Consider the following 7,503-nt stretch of genomic DNA (forward strand, 5'->3'; position numbering starts at 1 on the left):
TTAATAAAGTAGAAAGAGGCTATAAAGCTTCCAAACTATAACTGGGAGAAAAAAAGGAATAAAGAAACTTGATCGATGTAAGAGAGGCAGACAAGGAAAAAAAGAGTAAAATAGGTTGAATAAAATAAGATTTTCTATGGTTCCTTATTTCCAAGAATTAGATTCAAAATTCTTATCATGGAATAAGAATATATATATGAGACTATTAACATTATTTTTTCAAGATACTATCCAAGTGGAAAAGAACCAATCTATATTACTATATTTTATTTAAAATAATTTAGCTAAGATGAAATTATAAACTTGGACAGTATTCAATAAATAATGTTATTAGCACCAAACCATCTAAAAATTAAGATGGATATGGCTCTCAGAGAATTAGATAATGTTTTGTGAAGTGGTTTGTTGACCTCTTCTCTAACAGAGAATATCTGGCCCGATTAAACTAGCACAAAAGGTTTTTGGAATGTCCAGTTGTACTTGAACAGATGTGGTGGCTGAATAAAATAGTTCCTTCTGATGTGGTTTCTACTTCCATCTTCTGCCCAAGGTTGCTAACCATGACGAGTCATCATTTTATATGTTTAATAATCTAAGAAAATTTAAAAAAATAAAAGAAAGATATCTGGTGTTATGTTCTAAAGTGGCTCTAGTCCATTTAGGTACCCCCATAGCATTGGTTCTGGTCAAATTGTGATGCTTGTGTTTTGGTCCCTCTCATCTTGACATCCCATACCCAGTCGCTTGTGGGCTCATTAAGCCCCTTCCTTCAGCTGTCTGGAGTGTGACCTAATTCTGCCCTGCTAAGCCAATGCTATAAATGACAAAATTTTCCAGTGGCCATCTTATAATAAATGTACCTGCCTTGTGTTGTGTTCCATATAAGGCTTTCTCTTTTCAGCTTTCCAATGTAATAGCAATAATATCATCTAAAGTGTGATCCTCTTCTACTTAGGTAACATGTGAATTTCAATTGTAGCTTTATCATGGAATCTAAGACTTGTGTTCAAGGTCAAAGTAGATCTGTAACCAGCTGTGAGACTTATGGGAAACCAATAACCTTACTGAGCCTTAGTTTCTTCACTTGTAACATGGGAAAATAGTACCTGAGCTGCCCACCTCAAATGATTATTGTGAACACTAAATGAAATAAAATACGTCAAAGTAATTTAAATTGTGTAAACCTCTATAATTTACTATTTAAAAAATCTTATTCAAATGATTGATTTTGCTAAAGCCAATTTTGAATATGGTAACTGCTTGGACTCTGAATATTTTAAAGTGGGTGTTCCATTTGAAACACATAAGTAGACAGTTATCCACACTTTCTTCCAATGTTTTGAAAGTCATCCTGAAATTAACTCTCATTGAGAAATCCAATTACCTCCAAATAATAGATACATTGATGTACTTCCTGACTTCTAATCACCCAGGTTCAAGAAAGCCAAAACATGACAAATAAAAACTGGTCATCTAGAGAAAATGGGAAGTTTTGCCACACTCATCTATTCTGTTCAACAACTAGGGATACAACTGACTCAATGACATGATAATTGAAAACTTAAAAGTCTTTTTATTAGCTATTCTGCAAGTCTAGCAAGGGAGCCAATTGAAGTAAATGTCAAAAATTTGGGTCTAATGTAAGAAATATTCCCTCTTTAAAAAAGGAATGATTCCCACTAATTAATGGGAATACACTGTAAAGTCAATAACAGGGGGACCTGGGTGGCTCAATTGGTTAAGTATCCTACTCTTGAACTCAGCTCAGGTCTTGATCTCAGGGTCATGAGTTCAAGCCCTGCATTAGGCTTTAAAAAATAAAATAAAATAAAAATAAAGTCAATAACAGATTCCTTTAATGCAAGTGATATTACTTAACCAAAAACTGTTATCAGTGTAACTCAAAATGTATGTAAGTAGAATCAATAAATCTAGTAACTGGTTGGAAAAAATAGCAGGTCAGTCTCAGAATAAGACTACACACACACATATTTCTATTTTCTATTATTTTTTTTCCAAATAATAGTAGATAAAATATAAGTGATCTTTACACACATTTTTAAAAATATTTTTAAATGGGTAATAGAAGAGAAAGATGTCAACATCCCCAATTAGACTGGTCAACATAATCCAGAGAAGGGGAAGCAGTGTGACATTTTGTTCGTAGTGAACAAGTAAGAAAAAATACTTCTCTGTGTGTGCCCTCCCTTAATATGAAATCATTGTGTATTCTGCGGGTCAATCAATGAAACCTACTCTGCAAGTCCTAACTTTAGACACCATGAAAGTACAAAAAGGGATAGAGCTTCAAAGTGTTTTAGATGATAGTTTTATTTATTATAAATTAAATGCAATTGTTTTCTGACCACCTCGTGTGGCCCAAGGGCAGGTCTCAGGACAGAGAAATAGTCTTACATCCATCTGCCACTATTCTGTAAAAAAAAAAAAAAAATCCAGTCATCGTATTTCTCTAAGCTTTTATAATGCACTTAGCTAGTCCACTGGTGGTCCTTTCCATAAAATACTTTTGAAAATAAATATTTCAAAATTTCAGAGGAAAAGCAAAATGCCCTTTTAACTGATGAAAAGTCTCAACTTTGAAATGTATCTTCATTACATGGAAGACAAATCTTTGAAGGTACGCCTGTGTAATAAAACACTGTATCAATATTGTAGGTAAGCATCGACATCCGGGTGACTTATTGGAGGAACACCGGTGTTTAGTGGAATACCAGTGGTCTCAGGCACTTAGAATTTTAAAAGCAGAAAATTAATTGCCATTGATCCTTCGATTGAGATTTATGAACACAATGCAGTGCGAGAGTGGAGTCGGTTTTGTTGGTTTAACCTGAGCCTGTGATATTTTCACCCAAAGCCGCTGCATCGGCATTCACGTCGTACCTTCCACCTTCCCATTTGGAAACACAGCACACATTTCGGAGTCAGATTTTTCTAGTTGTTTTCTAAAAAGGTTTATGATCACAGCTGCAGTAGTTATGGGTTGGTTTATAGTACATTGCCCATAGATGGGCCCATATGTCCAACAGAGATTGTTTGATACCATACCTTCCACAGACACGGGGCCGTTCTTGAGGTGTGCCTATAAACCTGCCGTTAAATGGACCAGCTGTACTCATAAACTTACATTAGCAGCCTCAATGCACCCGCCTTACAAAAGTCATTGGCAATAAATCTATGTTCAGTCTATATATGCACTTTTAAGTATTTTTTTACACTTCTGAAAAGAAAATATAAAATATATCCAAGTCTTCTGTGATCCCGACTGAAATAAGAGCCGATTTCTTTGGGGTGTATAAACAATGTCTTTAAAGACCTCACTTTCCATTTCTTTGCAAGATGTCCATCCTTCTTGACAGCCTTGAATTCCTCAGCTTACAAAGAAAAAAAAAAAGCAAATGATAAATTTCGGGGCCTTTTTTTTCACCTGAAATCTTTTGATAAGAAATTTGAGGGCTTGGGCATGATTCACTCTATGGCCACTATTGCATGCGTTCAGTGTGGCAGCTCACTGGGGAACCAGGAGTGAGCAAGTGTAAACACAATGACCCACACTGATTCAGCTGTGAGCATGTGCGTCTTCAGTGTGGTCACCCGGGACCACAGCACTTGCACGGGATGGACCTCCTCCACTCTCTTTGTCTGCCATCAAAGACCCAGTGGTGATGACCTAGGCCTGTGCAGGAAGGACATCATTAGAAGAAGCTCCTTTTCCATCTGAACTAGAGTTCTGGTTCATTCTGTTCATCAACTTTGTTTTACAGCATTGTACTTCTCATGAAACTTTTTATTAATTGTTTTAGCTCTTTTCTTGGGCATTTGTTATGGTTTTATATTAGGAAAAAAAAACCTTGTATTTGAAATTGTAGGTAGAAATTCAGGTCTACAACTTATTAAAGTGTTTTGGGGCGGACTATTGGATCTCTGAGTTTCCTCTTCCACAAAATGGAGGAAAAACTCTACATATGAAATAGTGCTAAATAAACATTTGCGGAAGCTCAAATCTATGCTTCTGCTCCCACTCAGTCACAGTATCATTTCAATTTTTTTACCTAACTCTAGAAACTATCATTTCCCCCCTACTGTCTCCTACTCTAGATGAGGAGAACAGTAAATGCTTCCAGTCTGAACTATTGCAACAGCATCCTCATCTAGTAATCCACTTTCCAGTTTTTCCCCTTTTTAGAACGTCTTTCTAGGAGATTCTCACGATCTATTCTTTATCTTGCTCAAAACACTTTAATTCTAAATGTATGCATATATTTAAAGTTTTTTCTTAAATTACAAGACATTTCTGCCAATTTTAATGAGTCAAAGATACATTTTTTTTTAAAGATTTTATTTATGTAACAGAGAGAGACATAGCGAGAGCAGGAACACAAGCAGGGCGAGTGGGAGAGAGCGAAGCAGGCTTCCCACAGAGCGGGAAGCCCGATGTGGGACTCGATCCCAGGACCCTGGGATCATGACCTGAGCCGAAGGCAGACGCTTAACGACTGAGCCACGCAGGCACCCCAAAGATACATTTTTTAAAAAAAAGTTTGGAAAGAGTTTTAAGTTACTTTGAGGATATACACCGGCTTTCCAACTAAAGCAAATTTTAAAAAGCCTTCTAAAAGTTTCCTTTGCCTGAAAATTCTCATCTTGAAATGGCTGTGCTTTTGAGAAATTAACAGCAGCAAGTTTTCAGTCAGTTTTGCAAATATAACCAATAACAATTTATTTTAGATAGCGTAAGTGATCCTTGGATAGATATATTAGACATTGTATTACTAATCTAATACTGGGACAACCCAGTGGTGACAAAATTGGGAATGGTGATGGAGGAAGTAGTTACAATAGCTCTTATTAAAGTCTCCTTAGGTAACAATTATTCTGAAGTAGGCTAGGTTCTCTCTCTCTGTCTGTCTTTCTCTCTGTCCCTCTCCCCCCGCCCCTCACTTTTTTAAGTAATAAGAAAAGAGGAATTTATATGTCCACCTCAGTTTTGGGGGGCAGGAGGATAGGCAGTCAGAAATTCTTTTCCCTTCCTTCTCTGGCTCAGCACAAAGTATTTCAGATGACCTTGCAAAAGCATTCAACATTATTGGGCCACTCCTTTCTTGTAATACCATTTTCCTTGGTCTTCAGATATACTACTATCCTGCCTTCTGTCACTTCTCTGTTTCCTGAAGAAGTACATTTTCTTTTACTTGGCCTTTAAATGATGTCTTTGCTCAGTGTTCAGTCGTTGGCCTTTTGCTCTTCTCATTTTATATCTTTCCCTAATTAATCTCATTTATACTCATATCCTTAGTCACTACCTAAACTCAGATGACCCACAAATTTATCTCTGTAGCTGAGACCTTTTCTTGAGCTACACGTGTATATACCCAACAGCTGATTTCAGTCTCCAGCCAGTCTCAAATGTATTGCAAATTCACTATATTGAAAACCAAAATCATGATCTTCCCTTCCAAACTGTGACTGTTTCCTCTCACAGTGAATGGAACTAACATCTATCAAGTTATGTAAACCAAGAACCTGAATTCATCCTTGAAACTTACCTTTCCTTCAACAATCTCCTTGCCACATCTAATCCATCACCATATTATGCTAATTTATCTCCTAAGTAAGCTCTGAAATCAATTCCTTTTTCTTTATCTTTATTACCAACTCTATAGTCCAATCAACCATCATCTCTTGGCTGGCCTACAAAATGTCTTCTTTCTGGTCTACTCAAGTTCACTTGGCCCCGTCCTGTCCAACTCCACATCTATCCAGATACTCTCTTCCATTCCACCCTCTCCTTTACAACTCCCCAGTTACAACTCTTCATTGGCTTGCCATTGCTCTCAGAATGAAGACCAAATAGTCGATATGGTTTATAACACCCAGAATAGTCTCATGCCTACATGCTTTCTCAGCTCCATCTTGTTTGTACTATTATCCTTTTTGCTCTCTCAGCTTAAGCTTTGCTGGCCATCATTAGTCCTTCTTAATCATCATTTCTTCCTCTTTCTCCAAATCCTTTGGATCTTGAGTATTCTTTATTTTCCAATTTACAGAGTTTAAGCCTATTTACCTTTCAGAGATTGGGATCTTAATCCCTGAACTAGATCAAATCTACCTATTGTAAGCTCTGTAGTAGAATGTATATCTTCTTTCTGATACTATTAGAATTTCAAATTTACATTTATTTTGTGGCATTTTTATTGCTCTCTTTTGAATAGGCTTTAAACTTCCTGAGGACATTGACCAATTTTACTCAATGTGTAGCACAGCATGAGTGGTCAGTGGTATTTGTTGCAAGAATTACTTGATAAATAAACATGTCTCATGGTAGATCCACCTTTTCAAAGTGGCCACAATGACAGTGTTCTCTCTGCAAGACACTATGTAATGAGGAAAGGGAAACATGGATGGTGGAGTCAAACAATTGTGGGTATGAAATTTCCTTTCCTTCCTACCACTTTGAAGCATATCAACTGGAGTCCTCCCTAACCATCAATTTTCTCCTCATCAAAAATAGTGCTGGGGCGCCTGGGATGCTCAGTCAGGTGAGCATCCAACTCTTGATTTTGGCTCAAGTCCTGATGTCAGGGTCCTGGGATCAAACCCCATGTCCTTGTCTGGCTCTCTGCCCAGCGGGGAGCCTGCTTCTCCCTCTCCCTCTGCCCCTCCCCCTGCTTGTGCTCTTTCTCTAGCTCTCTCTCTCTCTCAAATAAATTAATAAAATCTTTTTTAAAAATAGTGCTAATGATGTCTTCTTTCAGGGCTGTTATGAGGTAAGGGACATGGAGTAAGCACTTTTTGGATAAATAATTTAATTAATATATTTATGCAAATGACAGCAATTTTTAAGCACCTACTGTGTCAGGGATCATCATCATCACCATTTTTGCTCCTCAGTGTGGGGGATACTTATTCATTGAAATCCATATCAGCTGTGTCACTTGTTGACATTCAGTGCTGTCTTGTAGTTAATCTTTTCTGAGTGTGCATGTTTTGTTTCCTCAAGAAGATTAAGGAGAAGGTGTAATGAGCTAAAATTGTTTTTCTTTTAAATGAGTTTCGGAAGGGAAAAATGAGGGGGGGAAATCGGAGGGGGAGAAGAACCATGAGAGACTATGGACTCTGAGGAACAAACTGAGGGTTCTAGAGGGGAGGGGGTGGGAGGATGGGTTAGCCTGGTGGTGGGTATTAAAGAGGGCACGAATTGAATGGAGCACTGGGTGTTATACGCAAACAATGAATCATGGAACACTACATCAAAAACTAATGATGTAATGCATGGTGATTAACATAACATAATAAAATAAAATAAAAATAAAGCGAATTATATGTATCAGGAAAAAAATAAGTGACTTTCACTTCTTATTATTAAATATTTCACATAATAAATGGCAGTAAACATATGTTGGTTGATTTATTTAATAACTTAAAATACCAATTGCACAGCTAATCCCCAGGAAGGAATACTTAAAAAACAAACGAACAAAAAGG

This window comes from Neomonachus schauinslandi, chromosome 8, assembly GCF_002201575.2.
Source record: "Neomonachus schauinslandi chromosome 8, ASM220157v2, whole genome shotgun sequence".
Taxonomy (NCBI): domain Eukaryota; kingdom Metazoa; phylum Chordata; class Mammalia; order Carnivora; family Phocidae; genus Neomonachus; species Neomonachus schauinslandi.